At 33.5% G+C, this 23015-nt stretch overlaps 1 long non-coding RNA gene across 1 annotated transcript; it reads left to right on the top strand.

The window, feature by feature from the left end:
- Positions 1-3959: 3959 nt before the first annotated feature.
- Positions 3960-4475, top strand: LOC118484828. Its single transcript, XR_004874603.1, has 3 exons — positions 3960-3991; positions 4080-4158; positions 4241-4475. It is a non-coding gene; the product is annotated as an uncharacterized LOC118484828 (long non-coding RNA).
- The last annotated feature ends 18540 nt before the right edge of the window (positions 4476-23015 follow it).

Raw genomic sequence — 23015 nt, 5'->3', positions numbered from 1 at the left:
CTGGCAATTGTCTAGATCATCCTCTAGTAGATCAGTGTTGATAAGTGAAGTCATGCCCGAGACCCTGTGATTTGATCCCTGAGCATCTATGCAAATTTCCTGTTTTATTTTGTAAATAATATTTATTATTTATTTTTGTTTAGGTTTTGTGTTGCAAGATAATGCTCAATGGGTTTGATGGGTTATTATTTGAAAATCAAATTTTAATTGGAATTGGGTTTGTTTAAATTACTATTGAAAAACATTTTATTAAGCCCAAAATGCCGAAAATATTTTGCAAAGCCCAAGTCCATGAGGCCTAAGCCCAATAGACTTGGGCCCATGAGAAACAGTGGTCATATAAAAGGCTGATTACGAGTCATAACCTCATTATTCACTCGCAATCTTCTCTGAATTCTCTCTCGAAATTCCGGCCGTAATCAGATTCCGACTCAAATTCCGGTTGCGACTCGCAATCAAGTTAGATCATCAACAGGTAAATGTGACGTCATTCTTCAAGATTTTGCAGGATTGTTGAAGATTCCGGCGAATCTATGAAGATTCCGATGAAGATTTGATGTTTCCGATGAATTTTCCGATGACATGTTGAAGTTTCCGATGAAGTTTCCAGTCGCAATCAAGAACAACAGGACTCGAAATCAATGATTACGACTCGCAACCTCGAGATTGCGACTCATGATTGCGACTCATTTTGGCCTGTTGCGACTCATGGTTGCGACTCGCAATCTCATGGTTGCGACTCAGTAATCCTGGTTGCGACTCATGGTTTCGACTCGAAACCTTGGATTGCGACTCATGGTTACGAGTGAACAGTAACAGTGTTTGTTTTTACTTTTGATTTTTATCACTGTTAAATTTGGAAACTTATATGTTGTTTGTGATGTGCAGAAAATGGACCTAAAGTTTATTGCTTCTCACAATCAAGTTGCGTATTTGGCACCTCCACCTGTAAAGCACAAGCAGTTGTACACGTCTTTGATTAAAGGCTTAAATACTTGCCGTATTGTTCACGCTCTTCGAGACAATCCGGTTGTGTATGAAAGTCTTATACGAGATTTCTGGAAGACTGCAAAGGTGGAAATTATTGAAGGAAAGGGAGCGATAGCTGCTGAGATCGATGGAACGAAGATTATTGTGACAGAGCAGGTTATCAGGGAAGCGTTGCAGTTTAATGATCAAGAAACGGATCCAATCGAGCTTGCTGCTGGAGCGATTGAAGCTATCTTGCCACGTCTAAGCTATGAAGGAAGATTTCCTCCCCTGGTCAAAAAGTTTGTTCATCCATACTGGCGTTTGTTATTGCACATGTTCCTATTGTGCATGACAGAGAACCGAGGGGGAATTGATCAACTAAACACAACGCAGACGACTGCATTGATTTGCGTGATTACAAATGAGCCGTTCAACTATTCACGATACGTTCTAGAAGCAATGAAAAGGAATGCTATTGGGTTACGAAAGGATAAGTTTTTGATGTATCCTAGATTTGTGCAGATGATTCTAAATGCTCGTTATCCTGAATTGAAGAGATCGGGTAACACGCTGGAGTTAAAGCCCATGGGTCCTTCCTGCTTTGGTACCCTTACAACAAAGAAAGGAACAGAGAAGAAGTTTGAGGGTTTGATTGAGTTAGAGAAGTTCGGTCAGTTTGCAGAGACCGAAAATGTTGTTGAGAATCCAGTCAGGGCACTAGCCGTACCTGCACGTGCCATAGTTGCTGAAGAACATGACATTCAAAGGAGTACTGGAAATGAGCCAGAGCCAGAGCGTATCACTATTAACTCTGACGATGAAGGTGTTGAGATTGCATGTGATTCTGATGATGATGACTTTGAACTTCCTCCTGAAGTCAATGCTGATGCTGTTTCTACTGTTAATCCGGTGATTTCTGCTGAGAATTTGGCTCTGTTGTTAAAGAAAGTGACTGATACGATGGGTAATCCTCCTACCAATCTGTCAGTATCTACTGAAGAGCCAGAAGAAAGCTCACGGGATTCTGATGCTATTCCGTTAAAAAGGAAAAGACGGGATCCGAGACCCGGAATGTTTATCGAACAAAGCAAAGATCAATCCGTAACTGTTGCTGATGATGCTGAAGGTTTATATAATTTTGATTTCGAAACAAATGTTGATGACACCACCACTACTACAGATAATTTCTTTGAGTCTGATGCTGGAATTCAAGGTGATGATACAGTTATGGCAAATGTTGAAGCTCAAAATGAAGCAGTGCCTAATGTTGAAGTTCAAACTGAAGCTGTATCTAATGTTGAAGCTCACACTGAAGCTGAGCCCTCTGAAACTGTTAGTGCTGGACCTTCTGGTACTATTCATGAAGAACCGGGCAGTTCAAGTGGTAAACGGCCTATTGAACCACTCAGAATGTCTTTCGACAGTGATTCCAGTGATGGTGATGAGTTTATAAGTATGAGAGAAATGAAGAAACGCTTGGTTGTGCTCGAACAAGATTCTATTCATAAAGATGCGAAGATCATACAACTTGAAGACACCATTGTGAAGAAAGATCAACAGATTGAGCAACTGCAGGGGGATGTTGGTCTATTGTTCAATATTGTTTATGATCTGCGAGGCAAGCTTGAAAAGAAATTTGGTCAAGAGTTTTCTGATCCCACTGATGTAGAGAACAGAAAGAAAGCTTTTGAGAAAGATAATGCTGAAAAGGCTGCTGCTATGGAAAAGTACTTTGAAAGGGTTACTGATCCAGAAGCAGAGAAAGCGAAAGCAGAGAGGTTGAAGAAGAAGAGAGAGTTTGTAATTCTGAAGAACAAAAATGCAAATCCTGATGATGAAGATGCACGTGCTACACATCATTTGATGGATGTTGGTGAAACTCTCTACGACAAGAAAGGGAATCGATCTGGTGTTGTTAGCTGGGGTTATGATCATGATCGTAACAGGTGGTGGATTAAGAGAAAAGTTGGACCGGTCGAATGGTACAAGCGTTCAGGGCAATTTCAGTCATTCACTAAGGTAGATTTAACAGATTTGGTAAATAAACCTTATGTGGATGATAAGCTTAATGGACCTGGTCATATGTTCTTCGAGAGATTGAAAAGGGAAGTTGCAAAAGGTTTTCCCTCGATGCGTACAGCAGATACCACTGTTAAACCAGCAAAAGGGATCAGGGATCCATATACAAATAAGCGGATGAAGATAGTGCACTGGCCCGCTACTGACAAAGAAAAGACGATTCCTTTGGTAAGAAAGATTCCGAAAGGGGCGCTGAAGACAATGCACTTTTGGGCGTATAATGAACGTCTTGGTCAAGCTGTAATTGTTTGTGATGGAGATGAAAGCTACTGTTTGGTCGATCAGATTGATTTGTTGAATCTTGCAGTTGAAGATATTGAAGTACTGGCGAGCAACCAAATCAGAGCTACTGAAAAGTATGAAGAAATTGCTAAGGGGTGGACGTCTGCAGTAGCCTCTGTTATGCATATTCATAAGCGGGGATTTGGTGGATACAAGGACAATATGAGTGGTGGTCATCAAAGCAGCTGAAGACAGAAGAACCTGCATGCATAAACCTAGGGGGAGATTGTTGGAACCTGAAGGTTTATTCATGTAGGTTAACAATGTTTAGGGGTTGATCTTGTAATTAGTTTGTTTATGTTTTGGGTTAAACACTTGTGGGTTGGGCTAGATTGGTAGTCGCATGGGCCTAGATTTCGGCCTACTTGTTTAGTATATAAACACCCTTAATCTATTGATTAAGGGTTGTTGATAGGATAGTAGAAGGCAGGCGACACCAAGCAAGTGGAACCGAGTTCCATCCGATCTTGTATCAGTCATCGTTCAGTTGAATGCAAGTTTCGGTTTGTTTTGTTATTCATTGTTAGTTATTTGATCTTAATATTACATCTTGAATCGCCTTGTGTTTGATTTCCGCGCTCTCACAAGGTTTAGATTGATATCATTGTGATCCTCACGGGTTTTACACAAAAAGACAGACACTTCATACTTCATCAAGGTACCCTTGCATGACTATAGTATCTGGAACCATTTACCAATGTATTGTTTAATTGTTCATAAATTTATAGTCTTTTTCCTTTTTGCAGCTTCATGTATATGGAGGTGTAAAAGGGTGGGTACGAGAAAAGTTATTCATTTGGAGATAGACATTTATTTGGCCTATTGGTATTTCCTTTTTTAATTTCTACTTTACTATTTTTTTTAAACATATGATGCTTTTGTGTGATTTAATTGATACTATATATAGGCAATATAGATGCAGAGGAAATATTTGAGGAGGTATTGTTTGACAGGATTGGGCAGCAAACTTTAAGGGCTCGGATGTTTTCAACCCGCGCAAAAGATTTAAATTGATTGCGTTTATCTATACTATCGTATAAAGCATTTCACAAGGGTTCCAACCAAATTTAAATAATTGCAACATATTATGCTTATAGTACAACAACTCAATGAAGTTAGTAAAGGGAATTAGTCTTTCTACATGAGTATAAATTGATAAATACAATTAAATTGATAACTTTATAAATTAAGTATTGTTAAATACTTGATAAAGAATTAAATCATTTGACTTAGTTGAACATCATCACCTTCCTCATATTTACATTGCTTTTCCATTTCAAGTTCTCCGTAACCGATTACTTGATTGAATTTTATAATTAAGTCATTATTATTTGGTTTAGTAATTGCTAAACATCATACAAATAAGGTTACAACCTTTTTTGCAATTTTATCAGATAGTTGATGAACATCATATGAAATAAAAATAATAATAATAATAATAATAATAATAATAATAATAATAATAATTAAATATAAAAAAACTTAATCAACGTTATTATGAATTTAATTATAACTATAAATGGTTTTAAAACTTAAAAGATGCTAACCAATTAGAAACGAAAATTACTAAAAGGTAATTTCATGGGGTATTATTATCTATAATACCTAATAATTGCAACAATAATGATTAAATAATGAACTTAATTACAGATGGTTTAAAACTCAAAAGAATGCTCTATGCATCTTACCTCAAGTCTCATGGAATAAGGTTCAAATGATAACAATTGCATAATTAGGAACCACTTTTTAGCCCTTGGATCGTATTTTGATGGTTGAGACCTTTAAGTGCAATATCTATATCTCTAAGATGAAGATAATGTATGGTAATGAAGATTTGGAGCAGCAAGAGGTAAAAACAGCCCGAATTTTTCCTTTTATAAATTCGATTCGATTCGTGAGTGATAGTGTGTGTGTTTATATTGATTAGGGTTTCATCAAATGCAATGTGAGGGTTTCCAATCGGTGTTTATACAAATAATATAGAACCCAATTTTTATGTATGTGTATGTAGTGTGTAGTATGGGGTCTTGCTTACCTCATTCAAGGAATAACAATGAAAGAAGGGGTCATTGATTTCGAAAAACTCCGCCCCTTTGTTCACCTTCTTCCTGATTTTAAGTTACGGTGAGTCAATTTCCTTTTTTCTGATTCTAATCGATTAAGAACTATACGTGATTAACCAACGAATTGTGGTAGATTTTATGTTTCTATTGCAGTATTTGGATTGAATTGACTGTTGCAATTTAATAATCGTCAGTTATAGTTCGTTTTTTGAATATAGAGAAACACTGACTTATTTAAGGTGCTTGATTTGGGTGAATAGTAGCAATATAAACTGCTATTGTAATTTGGTGTGATATTCAATTCAATATCAGCAACCTAATCAAATTGTTCCCTAAACATAGAGTAAATGTGTTCACCAGCAAGGTAATAATATGTACTAATTTTCAATTATAAGAGACTTCTAATAAGGAAATATAGCTATTAGGTTATGTCAAGGTAAGCATAGTTTATAAAGAATATGTTGCAGAATAAAGTTAATACAACATTTTAGTAATAAATAATAAACTGCTTTCTTATCTATAAAAGGGAACAAAACCTCCAATTTGACTTTTAGATGTCAAAACTGAATTTATATGTATATGTGTATGTAGTACAATATATATATTTAACATCTATTTTACACCATCTAAAACAATGAAAAAGAAAAAATAAAAATAAAAAAATTTGAAAACTGTGACGTCTTTTGAAGAGGGTTGAGAAACCACACGTCCATAGAATTGAAGTTTTGTGAGACCACATGTGGTGGGGCGCAAACCTCTCTCAAAGCGTCTTAAAAACGCGGGGGAACACTGTACCCTCGGGCGTTTTGGGCCTTTTTTTGACTGGTAGTGCTACCACAAAGCGTCGAACGAGGAGTGGACTTTGGTCAAAATAACCATGGTCAAACGGCTAACTTTAAAAAAAAACCGGTTTTTGTTTTAAAAATCTATACTATATTCGCACTTTCGTACCGTGTCACGCACTATCTATATCAGTCGTCGTTCCAGAAAAAAACAATAACTATTATGCATGTCGTGCATCGCACGGGTGTTCCCCTAGTAAGTATAATAAAAAAGTGGGGGTTGTTACAACATCTCAATGTTTAAAAGGTTATTAGTTAAGGTATGGCGGACATAAATGTTTAGATGTAAAAGACTTGAGTTAGTTTTGTAACAATTAACTTAAGAAATGGTACAAATGAAGTATTTTGAGTTTTTGACTAGTGTCAAAGGAGGGTTGAAATTTAGCCACATAAAGCAATTTTGGTAACTAAATGATAGATATATAAAATAGAGGAGTTTTACTTTGTGGCGAAAATGGTTTATAAATTATGTAAAAATGGCAAAGTAAAGTTTTTTTAGATTCGGTAACTCGTACACTCACTAATCATGCTTTAAATCTACGTCTTTTGTTTATTATTGGACTAACCTTAACCTAATAGAGAGGGACACTTTTCAATCACATGTTGATACCGCTAGGCTACAAACGTATTTATAATTGGAGTTTCGGACAAGAGGGATTCAAAGTCAAGTGGACTAAGGCTAATCATTAATTTATATGAAAATCATTCTGAAAAGTTGATGGGGTACTTGATCTCATTTGTTACTTGATGTGTGTGGTGTAAGAGTGTTCTTTAGAGAACCCAAGGAAAAACACCAACAACAATGATGAAACATAGAGGTGATGAATTGATCATCATACGAGTGGTGTTATAAAAAATTCACATAAATTAGGTGGAGACATTATATGCATATGATGTGTTTAACCATCATGTGCTTGGATGAAATGGTGTTCATAAAGGATATAATGATGTTTTCATGTTGATTTGTGTCATCATATCAATAATACCAAGTCGGATCTTACACATGTATATTATCAAAAGTTGTATGCCTAGAAATGGGTTCTCAAGGTGGGTCAAAATTTGACCTTTGATTTTAGTATATGCTGTTTGGTTGATGTTAAAAATTTCTTTAAGATGTTACTTCACATTCATAAAATTATTTTTGGCTTTTTAGTGATTAAAACTCAGTTTGGTCGCATTAAGTTTAATTTATATAGAACCCTAAAAATATGTGATCATTGGTGTAAAAAAATTACCACCTTGCTTTTTTAGGTATCGTCATGATTTGATTTGATTTATTTATAAACATATGAGGAAAAATATCATGTGCTTTGATGTACGACCTTAGGATACAAAATATAAATTCTTTTTTGAAGTACAATCATACTTTTTGGGTGAGTATCGCAGGAATCTAAACATATAAATGTTCATGCGTGACAAATCCGTGACTCAAAACTTGATTATACACACATGACACAAAAATAATCAAATGTTGGGTTGTTATGTTATGTTTATTTGCTAACATTAAGATTGTGCTTGAGTTGAAATGTTCAAACCATTCAATCAAATGCATTGTGTTCAAGTCAACCCGTTTAACGCATAAGATTAACCTGCCCACTCGTTTAGACTTGTCTAACCCATTTGCTGCGACCAATCAATCAATTTATATCTTACCCATTTACAATCTTATTATTATCTTTATTGGTGTCATTTACTGTTCATTGCGTTTGATAATTAATATATAGGAGAATATATAGGAGAATTTGAGTCTTATAGATACATGAGTCATATAGGTCTTGTTTTGATTACACAACTTTAAGTGTACCGATTTAAAGTAGTTGTAATTGACATGATAATATACGAGTCATGTTAGTATATATCAATTCAAGCCATCAACCCAATACAATTGTAATGAGTTACTTTATGATTGTGTTTCCAACCGTATCATATTATATTTATGGGGTAAAGTTCTTGTACAAATAATCTTAACATACTAAACATACAAATTGAAGGAAAACTCAAAAAGACAAGGTGGCATTTTTCTAATTATCAATAACTATCAAAGTTACTCTACAAATATACCTAAAAAAACCTAACCACTCCCCCCACCCCCAAAAAAAAACCTAAACCCCCCACCCCCCCCCCCCAAAAAAAAAAAACCTAAAAAAAACCTACCCCCACCCCCCAAAAAAAAAAACCTAACCCCCCCCCCCACCCCCCAAAAACCTAAAAAAAAACCTAACCCCCCCACCCCCCACCCCCAAAAACCTAAAAAAACCTAACCCCCACCCCCCACCCCCAAAAACCTAAAAAGAACCTAACCCCCCCCCACCCCCAAGCTAAAATGCTAAAAACTAAACCCCCAAAAAACCTAAAAAAATAAAAAAAACACACAAATTATTTTATTTTATTTTTTAACATTTTTTATTAAAAAATCGCTACTTTTAGTAGCAGCCAAAAAAAAATTTTTTTTTTTTTTTTTTGCTAACGAAATGTAGCGATCTTTTAATAAAAAATGTTAAAAAAATTTTTGTGTTTTTTTAGGTATTTTTGGTTGTAATTTTGATAGTTGGTGGTAATTACAAAAATGCCACCTTGTCTTTTTGGATTTTCCTTCAATTTGTATGTTTAGTATGTTAAGATTATTTGTATTTGATTTTTTGCCTATATTTATGTTGGTAAGGCGATCAACGTGAATGGCGATTAGTGGTTAGTGAATATTTATAGTTACAATTCGGGTAAGTAATATTTTTATATTTTTTGTTTTCAAACAAGGGATATATTAAAATAGAATTTTATTAAACGGTTTGCTAGATGTTTTTTTTTTTTTATTAAATTTCTGTTTGGGAAATTCTACAACCGTCGTAAATGCTTATAATTTTTTTCTGCATTCGTGTCAATATTCTTATTTTTTTATTGAGAGAATTTAATATATCATGGATAACAGCTAATTTGTAGCAACTAAAATGAAAAGGTTTCGTGATTAGATAATAGATGTATATAGTTATTTACTTTTTTTATATAATGTAGTCATGTCTTTAAAGGATGCTCCTAGGTATATAGACGTAAAGTACAAATCAAAAAATTGAATGTTGACCGAATATATTCAAAAGTTTAGAAGACCAAGATCATGTTGCTTTCTATTTAAATGAGTTAACGTTTAGATTATATAAACTTTGTATGTGAAACTATTTTGTGTATTTCTTTATTTATAATATAATTTATAAATTGGTTAAATAATTAAAAAGTTGGATTAGACCGGGCGTGATGGTGTTGTGAAGTGGCTTGACGTTTGCCACTTCACGCCGGAACATCGCCCCAACCGCGTGAAGTTTGAAAATTTGGTCTTGGCGTGATCATAAAACACCGGTGAGCTTGTGGATTTCAAAATCCAACTGTTTGGCAACAACTGTTAAATTGTTTTACCATTTTTATTATTTAGATTTTACACCTATATAATCACCATTCAACCCCCATTTTTAAACACATCTCTACAGTCCTTACAAATCGCTCACTCTAAATTTTTGTAAAAGCATACTATGTATCCATTCTACCTTACTTTTGGTGTTCCGTCTCATCCAACCACCCAAATTCGTCTCACCCGAACGCCACCCAACCACTAGCAACCTTCAATTACTGAGATTGTGTTGCGAATACGATGTGGTACCCACAACTATTAAACATGCCCCAACAATACTTTCAAGGCCAACTAGGTTTTGCATCAAATATGAATGTCAACCTGGGGTGGGGGGGGGGTGCGTATGGTTCCCAAGACGAAGACGAGCCCGAGATTGAGACGTTGACAGAGACACAAGCAAATCGCAAACCCGAGGCCTCTCAACGTGGAAGATGATCGCATAAAAAAAAGACGCTACCGCTCCTCGGGCGAAAAAGACCTACCAATCTTGGTCAAAAGACGAGGAGTTCAAGCTCACACAGGCTTGGCTCGACATCTCAGAGGATCATTAAGTTGGTAAGTGGAATTTTTCTAATATTTTAAATATTTTTGTTTTAATTTGTAATTATTTTTAATATTAAAGTACACTAATATATTTTCTAATTTTTATAGCCAACTATAAAAAATTACCCACTTTTTGAGAAAAAATACAGGCAAACTTTTTTGATCTCATGGGTAAAGGGGTATATCAGGACAAGGATTCAATATCAAGCAAGTGGGCTGATATAAATGGCAAATGTCATTTATTTTAAGAGGTTTTTCAACGTATGTAGGACAATTGGGGTAGCGGTGAAAGTGACGCGAATATATTCATAGAACAACTCAACGCGAGGGACATCCACATACATGAAGTGTTGGGAACTTCTACATGAAAGTCCCAAGTAGCCAACATACCAACCATGGCGTCTAGTAGTAGGCGCAAGGCAAAAAAAATCCAAAACCTCCTCTTCGGTTGATCCGGAAACCCTCACTTCCGATGCTTGAAACGTCGATTTAAACAATACTAATAATGTGGATGACGAGGAGGAGGAAATGAAGTTGCCCAGACCGCCCAATTGTTATCTTTTTCTTAAAATAAAACAAATAATATTATCATAAATGAGTTGGAAATTTCTTATTGGCTATCACAAAGTTGAGGAGGTGTGTTTGACTTTGAGGAAGCACCCAACCCATTTTTTTGAAAGAAAACGCCCCCCCGGGGGGGGGGGGGTTTTGAGGATGGATGGGATGAGGATGATCGGTATGCCTATCGATCCAAACTTTGATCCTGATCTGGATGGAGGGGATGTGTTGCACCTACTCTAATTAATGGGAAACAAATGGCAAAACACTTTATCGTAAGATAGTATATTATACTTGTACAAAAGTAACAAAACTTCTCCAATTTATTTGTGAAAATTAGGTTTATCTCCAATGTATTTGTGTTTCACGTATACAAAATATCTTATATGAAATCTGATCAGCATATTTGTGACCTACTTAGCAACAGATACTCCATCTCAAATTTTGTTTGTTTTATAATTATATAACAAAGTTGACCTAGAGGGTGTTCGGGTTTGAGTTTTGAAAATAGATTATGCGTTTTGAATAATCAGAATAAGATAATTAACTGTAACAAAACGTGATGTTGAAAGATAGTGTTTGGATTTGATTATGTTGCTTGATATCACAACAATCAGATAATCAACTATTTGAGTCTTTGGCAAATATATATTTAAAAAAATAAACAAGTGAAAATCCTTTTCTAAACGCAAATAATCAATTTTTGGAAAACTGTTTTGTTGCAGTAGGGGGGAGCTGCTTTTGGAAAACTGCGTTTTGTAACTTTCTAAACGCAAATAATCAATTTTTTATTTTTTTTAACCAAACACTCAAAACTGATTATTTACGATTTCAAAACTCAATAATCTAAAATCTCTTTCAAAACTCAGCCCCAAACACCCTCTTAGTCGAGTTCAAAGTGTCATGCATAATAATGTTATGAGTTATGACCCTGAGATATATGAAGGTAGATTTTAAAAGACTTAGTTTTACTATTCAGAAAAGGGTAGTGACGCAGCTTGTTGCTCGTTTACCATCTATCTCGATGTAAATTCATAACATTTTGTAAAAAAAAAATATAAAAAAACAATAGCAATGAATATTTGTCAACATTTCTTGTGGGACAGGTCGTCGCGTCCGTCATTGATCATCATCCCATCGTCTTTAAAAAAATTGGATTTTGTTTAGCTCTCTTTCATCTCTAAAATTACATTTTTTTTAATCTCATTTGAATGTACCAAAATTCTAAACGACAAATTCTACTAGTTACATTTCATATATATAATCGATGATGTATAATTGAACCCATACATATATGTGCATGTGTATATATATGTATAGTGAATAAAACAATATGAAGATATATACAATCAGCCAATTGTGTTTGTTATGGGACGAATGGTAGCTTTGATTGAGCTTTCGGTTTGGTAAGAGGACAATATCTATAGATTGACGTTTGTTTGTGCCCAAAGAGTAATGGTCTTTGATGGTTTATTAAATTCAATTTTCTTGACCTTTTCTTTTCAAACAGGTACTATATATTATATAACCTAGTACTAGGTTATAACCCCGTGTATTACACGGGGTTGAATAAATAACTTTTATATACTAAATAATAAAACAATATATCTTTGAAAATCTCAATTATTTGTACGCGTTGAATAAATATAATTTTATATATTAAATAATAAAAAGTTATATCTATAAGAACCATATTGTACGGGTTGAATAAATGTAATTTTATATACCAAATAAAAAAGTTATATATTTAAAACCATGTGTATTACATGGGTTGAATAAATGTAATATTGTTTACCAAATAAGAAAAATAATACATCTTTAAAAAACCCCATTTATTACACGGATTGAATAAATATATACCAAACAATAAAAAAATTACATCTTTAAAAATACGCGCATTACACGGTTTGAATAAATGTAATTTTTGTACTAAATAATAAAAAATAAATATCCTTAAAAAACCATGTGTATTGTACGAATTTAATAAATCTAATTATATATCAAATAATAAAAAGTAATATATTAGAAAACCTCATCTGTTACATGGGTCGAGTAAATTTAATGTTGTATAGCGAAAATAAAAATAAAAATATTTAATATATTAATACAAAGTTTGGTTTTCGTGATTAAAATAGATTATTCTGTTGTTTCAAAATTTGTTAACGAAGTCTCAATAAATTTAACCATTTATTTAAAACTCCGTAAATATATATATGTTAAATAATATTAGTTAATTTTATTTTAGGTTTCGTAAAATTTATTTGATACCAAACTAAACAAAATGTTTCTTTTATTATATAGTATAGATTCGGTTGAAATGTTGTAAAAAAAAAGATAATACCTCAAGTTAAATAATCAACAAAAATAGTAGTTATTAATACCTCAAGTTAATAAGAATAATACTATGTAAAAAGTTACTAATAACAAATAAATAATTTATAATATATATTATTTCACATATAGAGTTATTCGGTTGGAATGTTGTAAAAAAAAAAGATAATGGGTATTTTAGAAAAAAAGTTAAGAATAAACATAACTTTAATATAAAAGAACAATTTTTTTACATGGATTTTTTTATATGGTTTAAGATGAATGAGTTAATGAAGTTGATTAGAATATTAATATGGTCAAACTACATAATTTACCCCTTACTATTTTGACAAAGAACAAAACTACCACTTCATCGTATCATCGTGATATTATTATACTATTTAGTTAATATACTTAAGTCTTTATCTTCAATGTTTGGATGAACTTTTTGTATAATCTCTTGTTGATAAAGTTTCGTAAATAAAAGTTGAATATAAATAATTATTTAATTTTAATGGACTAAAAAATAGATGGCTCCAATGAGTGACATGTGTCCTCAAAGTGGTTTCTTTTATTATATGTATAGATTTGTTTTTTTATTTATTGATATATATTACTTAAAAAAGATGATATGCTACTTAAATCATGTACAACACGTTGGATCCACATACTCACACTAAGCTTGTTTGTATATATCCATATGTTTGTAGAATATCATGAATCTTATAACATACTTTAGGTATAATTATCTTGTACTTAGAAATATCTTTTATATAAATTTAGCTCTAAAAGTATTGATAAAGGAAATACAAAGTGGGAAAGGTATTTACCTTTCTTGTTTGTCATCATGATTCAAACCATATCCATGTGTGGAATCGAAACTAAACATGAGATGCTTTTCCAAACTGGGTTTACACATGGATCCATTAGTTACAGTATTTGCAAAATCTCGCTTTTCATTATTTATAACATTTCTTATTTAAAAAATAATCCAAAATTTTTAGAACCTTGTATGTATGTATATCTTGTATCGATCACTAAACTTAAACTCGGTTTATTGAATCGACGTGAGCCCATACCAACTCGTTTATAATTATAACAATCCGTAGTATGACATATGTTATTTTGTTCTTTATCATAGGTGTAAATTACTTTTTGAGTCCTTGTGTTTTAGTGATTTTAATCATTTGAGTCCAAAATAAAAATGTTTAACGCCCTGAGTCACTAGAATTTTTTTTATAACTTTCTGAGTCCAACTTTTAACCTTTTGAGTCCATTTTTTTTTTAACAAAATTGGACTCAAAATGTTATAAAATGAACAAAATTGGACTCAAAACGTTATAAAATGAGCGACTAGGGACTCAGAATGTTAAACTTTTTGATTTTGGACTCAAGTGGTTAAAACTACTAAATTAACACAGGGACTCAAAAAGTAATTTCCTCTTATCATAGTAATATGTATACTAATATTTGATGTAATCACATATTTAATAAATACTATTTCATTAATATAAAGAATATACTAGTTTATTCTTACAGAGTCCACTCCAATGTTTTCAATAATACCAGTATAAACCGGCTGGAAATAATGGTTATACCCGTTATCAGACATGATCCTGTTATGTTTAAGGCCAGTAAACGAGAAGATAACATAATGTCTAAATCTCCGGTTAATCCGGTTTACAAAATCTTCACAATTGATTTTAAATTTAAAAACCGATATTTTTGTAAACTCCAATCACATTAACCTATTGTATACTTTTGTTTAAAAAGCTTTGTTGTAAATTGAATACTTATGGATTAATTTTTTATTATGGATTAACTTTTGATTTTTTTATTATGAAATCATGTACTTTCGGATTTTTTTGAGTTGATTTTGTATTTTACGGAATTATAGGATTAACTAGTCAACCAGTTTGAACACTTTTGGATTAATTTTGCATTTTTATCATGAAACCATGTACTATTGAATTAAAAATAACACATATTAGATTTATATATTTAGTATTAATAATAAGAAGTTGAAAATTTAAAACCCTCTAAACTATAAAAATAATTATAAGATAAGTGAGTATTTCAGTCTTCATCTTCTGTTGTAAATGCCTGCCCATATATGTTCCACCAAATATGAGCATAGATTATTCGTATTTTGGTTGTGTAATGTCCATGTATTAGACTCTCATCGTGTATAAACAGTTTGTTCAATTTCCTTGTTAATGTCGTCTTCATTCCAGTGACAAATCACCCAACCTTCATCTTCGAGAATCATGTTATGCAATATGAGACATGCATACATTATGTTCCTTAATCTTTAGCGATCATGTATATGCTAGTTTGGGCTATGTGCCAACATTTCTTGAGGGCACCAAATGTTAGTTTCACATCCTTTATTGTCGATTTGAGCCGTCTTAAATTTCTTTTGTTTTTTCATTTTCTGGGTATGTGAATGATTTGACAAATATTGAGTATCTAGGGTATATTTCGCCAGCAAGACAATACTCGTGCTTGTATTCTACTCCTGAAACAATAAACGAAGAATCAAATGTCACTGCATTTATGATGACATTTGAAAGTGAAGAATGAAAAATAACATTGATGCCACTATTCGAACCAACAATACCAAAGAAAGCATACTAAAAACCATACATCATTGGAAACAACATCTTCTAGCATTATTGTCAGATGTGGGTGATCACCTCTCATATACTAACATCTCCATGCATTATGACAATTTTCCTATAGCTAATGCTACTAGCAAGGGAATCCATGTTTTTCTTCATGCACCTCTTACAATTGTTCGATGTCACTCCATGTTGATTTACGCAAGTACTTCTTATTGTATAGTATAATGACACCTTTGCATAATTTATAACTACTTTCCCGTTATGTTTTTCAGACGTCGTCAAAATCAGGGGCGGACTTAGTATAGTCGTAGGCGTAGCCCGGGCTACGGCTCAACTTTTAAGCGGTAGTGTAAAAAATTTTTTTTTTCCGATTTTTATACTAAGGATACCCCTCAACCGCTACTAGGACAACCCTCAAAAAAATTTTTTAGAAACTGATATTAAGCCCAAATTAATTGCCAATATTAATTCATAAAGCCTAGCACAAATGTGATATGCTCAATATTGATTCGTTAATCTAAATACTAATAACTTAAAGAGTAAAATGCATGGATAGTCCCCGTGGTTTTGCAAAATAACATCTATAATCCCCAACTTTTGGAAATTACACCGGTGCTCCCTATGGTTTGACAGTTTGTTACTCGGATAGTCCCTGGAGTGGATGATGGTTAGTTTTCTCCGTTAAGTGGATGTGAAATGACAAATTTACCCTTCATCTTCTCCACTCTATAAAACAAAACAACCCCACCCACCCCCGCCTTTCTCTCCGTCTCCCCCCACCATTAATCACGTTCTTCCTTATGTTAACAAGCTTCGTGATTATCAGAACAGAGGTCAAAACACTGTTTTCTTTGATGGGCAGGTGAAATTCTTGGATTATTCATTCATTATTATCATTTTTTCGCAAACAAGCGATTACATAAATGTTGCAGGACCGGCTAGCTAAGGTGGTCTCTTTTGTATCATCATTGCTGGATGACATAAGCCTATTCTAATAATAGCTTCTTCCAGTGCTCTTTCCTTGTGGGAAACCGAGTTTTCAATGTGGTCAAAGACGATTGTCACACCCCAACCAATGGCGGAAACATCGGGATGAGACGAAGTGTGAAGATTGCTCGAGACATCATAACGCTATTTGTGACAATAATTTAATAATCCAAATTTCATTTCCAAACTTCAAGTAGTCATCAATACAAGATCCCAAATAACAACAAGTTTAATCAAAATAACAAACCAATATAACCAAAATCCGATACAACATATTAAACCTAACGTCTAAAGTGTGTACCTAGGCATTGTGCTACCTCTTTCATTTCATCATCATCAACCTGTAACATGTTTAAAATACAATTCAATGCAAAAGCAAAGGCGAGTATACAAGTTTGGTACATACATAGCATAAGATAAAAGTGTGAACAATTCCTCATAGCAAGCATGCGATTCAAGATAAACATTAAATATGGCATGTGTCTAACATATCAAACCAAGAAAACGCAACTTGCTCATGACATAACCAAAGTTTCAGTAGAGGCGGGTCGTTAATCCTATAGCGCTACATATGTCAAGGTTTGGCTCGTACGAAGTTAATGATAAGTTCAACACATAAGAATCACCCAAATTTAAAGTATCAAGTCATCACATATACAAGCATGTTATAGGAATGTTCATGTGTTTAGACAAAGTTCATGTGTAAGTTTCAATAGGTAAACATGTTACACCCCAAAAGTGGTAAAAGTAAAAAGGGGAAAAGTACGAGTATACTCACGGTTTACAAGTGGTGACTTGAAATTCCGAGAGCAAGTTTGTAGATGAATTAGTTCGGAGCACCTTGTCCTTCTACACAAGGAAACGTAGGTGTGTGAGTTTGGCGTATAACGGAAGATTTATAGATTCGGAGTTTTTAAAATATATAGAAAGTAACATAGGTGAAAATAATCATCTTGTACACATAACTCTTGTTCTTGACACTATTGAAACTCCAAAGAGTTGGTATGATTTCATGGATTCTAAGATCCATTAGAGTCGTAACAAGGGCATGGTCATAGATGATGTAACGTCCACTTAACAAATAACTATTAAGTCATCATCAAGTCTTAGTTACTTAGATGTATACATATAGAATAGCTTAGGTATTATATAGTTTACAAGTCTTATGATTCAAGCATGAGGTAGGAGATTAATGTCTCCATTTAGGTACCTCTTTGTGTCATAGAATACATACATGGGGTAGGAAGAACAAGCTTCCATTTAGGCACCTCTATTGTTCACCATTACACTTGTTGTTATAAACAACAAGGAGGGTCATGAACATACAAGTATTAAGGTAATAACAACAACTAATCTATAGAAAAACATCAAGTAATGAGTGGATTCTTATGAAGGATAGCCTAGGCTAAACCAACCATCACACATACATCAAGTTTCACACTTGAACACTACTTGTGGGTAAATCCCTAATTAAAACAGAAAGTTTGTGAGGTTTTAACCTCTGATTTAAGTGTCTCAACCATGTTTTTAAGCTTAACCAACCATAAGAGAGGTTGTAAGCATTAGGACATTGGTGTGAGATGTGTTAGACACAAGTTGGATAAGAAATAACTTGTTGTTGATTAATAGTAAACAAAACAGAAAGTTTTAGTCCATTTTAGGGCAAATCCAAGCATGATTCTTCCAAGGAAAAACCAAGGATTCAAACCCAAGGACATAACAAAGCAATAGGAAGAAGAACCAAGTGATTTGGCTAAGAAATAAGCAAGTTACACTCACTTTAGTGAAGTTACAAGAATCTGTCCAAAACTCAGATTTACTGCAGATTGAGAGTGAATTTGTGAAGATTAGAGAGTTGTGAAAGTGTCAAATGGGTTGGAGAAGGTGGGTATTTATAATGGAGGAGTTAGAAGATGATTGGAGGTGATTAGAGGTGGATTAAAGGTGATTGGGTGAGGTTGGAGAGTTGGATTTCGTGCATGCAGCTCAAAGAAACACACCTTCTGCCGAAACAAGGGCGTCGCGTGACGTCTAGGACCCTCGCGTCACGCGGCGGGTAGGGGTTGTCTGACTTCCGTTTTATTACACTTAGGCCCCTGAAGTTTATATTTGGTTCCTTTAGGTGCAAAGTTGAGAGTTTAGGGACTTGTTTTGATACAAAAGCATAGTATAAGGTGTAGTTAAGCATGATAATCAAAACCAAAGTATAATTAAGCGCATAAATGTCATAACCAAGTATCGTTCTCATTCAAAACACGTTCAATGCATAAGTTTAGATTAATTACAAGTCTCGCACATAGTTTCCAAGAATAACGATTAAACGTCGATTGATTCACCAAATCGAACATACGAGCATACATAGAATGCGTATAACATAAACGTAACCAAATACAAGCTTCATTAATGATCCAAGTCTCGGTTTGATAATGATTACAACGAAAGGAACGATTACAAGAATACAAGGTTTCCAAAAATAGAAATGCGAACAAAACTTTCTATAAATGGAAAGTACAAAAGAGCCGGGCGTTACAGTCTCCCCTCCTTTAGGAAATTTCGTCCCGAAATTTAGGAAGACGTAGGGAAAAGATGAGGTCTCGTCAAGGATAATCGAATATAATGCGTTTGTGAGTTGTCTAAGGTTGTAACAGGTCTAAATGGTCTGTAAAACACTGAATTCCTCATGGCACGTTTTATGAGAGTTTGGTACATGGTGAAAACACTTATATATAGGAATACCAGCGGCGTATCCACCATGTTTTGACCATGTGACGTCCGTTTCGTATCCGGTGTCATGTTACGTTCTGTGTCTTACCATACACAATAGTACACTCTATGGTCCTCATACGACTATCACTATAATCCCGTGTGCACCCGCGATTACATTGATCGTCACATGATCCGCATAACTTGTACTAGTTGCGTATGAATTAAGGCATAAATAAATTCTAAAAATAAGATTGCGTGCATAGAGGCATAGCATATAAGCATGCTTGTGTTCCAAATAGTATAACAACGTAAGCGAATCTCTCGGGTTTCGCCCGCGTATAGTGCGAAAGAATAAATTTTGTGTAAAAAGCATGAGTCTAGGATAAGTTTAAATACGAACACGCACGAGAGCATAAACACAAAACGCATGCCAGGAGTATGAGTAAAAATATGAGTATATATATGTGAGTACAATTTTGAGCATAAACGAATGAGCGTGAGCATAAACGTAAATCGTATAAATGAGAGTATATGTATAAGTATGAGTCTATCATAAATTGTATAAATGCGAGTATAACTATGAATTTACGTATAAACATAATTGTATTGGTATGAGGAAAATATATGGATGTGAATATAAGTTTAAGCATAGTTGTATAGGTACAGGTACAAGTAGGATATATGAGTATAAACACGAATATGAATATTAGTGTAGACGTAATTGTATATATGCGAGTGTAAGTATAATCGTATTAATATGAATATAAACTTGGACATAAGTATAATGTAAATGTATAATTTGGGAACACGAGTATAATATAAAACGTATGAATATAGATATGATTATGAAAATTAACATAAATGTGTCAATATAAATATAGGTGTAGACATAAGATGTAGAAATACGAATATGGATATGAGTGTAATACGTAATGATTTTGTTTATGATATGAATCGTAATATACGAATTTAAACATGAAAAGAAAGGCCAAGAAGTTTTGAGTATGAAGGTAAAAATGAGGGTATAAGTGTAATTGTCACGAGATATAAACCTAAGCACATAAAATGATATACATATATAGTTGTTTTGAGCAAAGCGTGACATTTAATTAAAATCAAAATAGATTGAGTTGACATGACATATAGAATCTAGTTCATAAATGTAAAGAGAGCGTAAAATATTTATTACTTATGCGTGTTATACTTTGTGAAAGAAAGGGATTGCTACTCTTGCTTTAAAAAGGATTTACATTCGTTGAAGATGGTTGGTTCTTATGAAGTTTCCTTGCCCACACATATTAAATTGACGTATTGAATAATGGTTGAAAAGGTTCTACAAGTAAATAAGTTTGCATCGTTTTAAATGATCTTGCATTAAAGAAGAAATTCGAATTTTAGACATTTTTGTGACAACGTTGATTCGTAAGAAAAGGATTTTGGTATACGATCTTAGTGATTGTTGAAAAAGCGTTTTTAATAAAACATTTTACTGATTTTGAAAGAAATTTTAGTAAATGATTGAATAACATTGGTAGTATTTTATAGGTGTGCGAGAAAAAGTTGATTTGATTCCTAATTGAAAATAGAAGATCTCTAGTTTAAGGATATAAGATGAGCCTTTTTCAATAGTTACGTTGAATACAAAATTTCGTGGGCAATGGATTTATTAAACCAACTAGGTTGTAAATTTTGAAAATCGAGAAATAAGCGTTTATGGTAAAGGTTAAGAATTTCATGTGTGTGAGCTATATATAAAAAAATATATATATTGTAGGATAAGGAATTCGTTCATATAAGTAATGCATGCTGAAATAAATAGAGATTTGCCTAATGATAAACGATTTAGTTATAAACGTGATCATGTTTACGTAATATAGTCTATTAAGGAAAATATTGGTAACGATCACCTAAGTAAAGGAATCACCCCTAATACGTTGGCGAGGCCGTTGTAAGATGAGAAAAGAAACGGAGTTAGTCGTCAAGGTAAGGAAATCACTCCCACCTTGATGATATGTCTCCATTTATTGTTACAAGGGGTATAAATACGATTATGTGAAATCATGCATGTAAATAATATATAAATGTACGATAAAGTATTTATACGATATATGCGTAGAAAATGAAATTAAAAAAATAATTCGAATTCGAAAAAAAGGGAGTAGATGAGACTTGGTCACACGGTTTGTTTAAGAAAATGAAATTGATCACATAGCATAAAGGGTCACATAGCGTAAAGATTCAAGTTGATTTGCATAGTATAAAAGTTTAAACGTCTCACATAGCATAATCATGAATTCCACATAACATAACATGAATAAATGAAAGCATTGTAAATTTAGTTTGTTCACGAGGGTTTATTATTGTTTGTGATTGCGATAACGTGCGAAATGATTAAAACGACATTTGGAAATGAATGAACGTTCAAGTATAAAAATCACATATGAATTGAGATACATAAAAGAGAGGCTCAATAAAACATAGGATTGTTTCGGGTAGAGAAATGTCGACAATTCCAAAGTGGGTCGAAAGTCCTTTCGATTTAGCGATATTGTGCTTTGGCCTATAAGTAAGATACTCTCGTCGAGAAACGATTAACGGTATCTTACCCTTCCGGTTACTACACATCTCTAAATGATTGAAACATTCGGGACTTTGGCGAGAATAAAAATCGAGGAATGGGACTTAATCGACGAGATGCGGGTTTCACCCCTAACTTGACGATTTCGTACCCTAAATGTGGTTGGTACTTTGTCGGCCAAAAATAAAATTTTGACGCTTTGACAAGGGTCCACTAGAGTTGAAATGGAAATTACCATTAAGTTGTGGATGTCACTCCTAGCTTAATGGTGAAATTTCGTGCAAAAATAGATTAAAGGTAGAGTGAGAGTCGTTTACCAAATTGTGGGTTTCACGCCTATTTTGGTAAAGTTGTCTCGTTGATGTTACAAGAGTATAAAATAGTATAAGTGTATTTGTGTTAGCCTTAGGAAAGGCGCATAAGTTTAATAACAAGAAGTGTAGCTAGGAAGCATGCATGGTAGAGCACAAAAGTTTTAAACAACAAATAAGAGGCAAAATTCCTAGAACTATAGATTAGGGCAAAAGCATGGCAATTTTCCTAATTCCCTATAGTTATGGCTCTGATACCAATCTGTCACACCCCAACCAATGGCGGAAACATCGGGATGAGACGAAGTGTGAAGATTGCTCGAGACATCATAACGCTATTTGTGACAATAATTTAATAATCCAAATTTCATTTCCAAACTTCAAGTAGTCATCAATACAAGATCCCAAATAACAACAAGTTTAATCAAAATAACAAACCAATATAACCAAAATCCGATACAACATATTAAACCTAACGTCTAAAGTGTGTATCTAGGCATCGTGCTACCTCTTTCATTTCATCATCATCAACCTGTAACATGTTTAAAATACAATTCAATGCAAAAGCAAAGGCGAGTATACAAGTTTGGTACATACATAACATAAGATAAAAGTGTGAACAATTCCTCATAGCAAGCATGCGATTCAAGATAAACACTAAATATGGCATGTGTCTAACATATCAAACCAAGAAAACGCAACTTGCTCATGACATAACCAAAGTTTCAGTAGAGGCGGGTCGTTAATCCTATAGCGCTAGATA

The sequence above is a fragment of the Helianthus annuus genome, chromosome 12, assembly GCF_002127325.2.
Source record: "Helianthus annuus cultivar XRQ/B chromosome 12, HanXRQr2.0-SUNRISE, whole genome shotgun sequence".
In the NCBI taxonomy this organism is placed as follows: Eukaryota; Viridiplantae; Streptophyta; class Magnoliopsida; order Asterales; family Asteraceae; genus Helianthus; species Helianthus annuus.
This window is presented reverse-complemented; position numbering and strand designations above follow the sequence as displayed.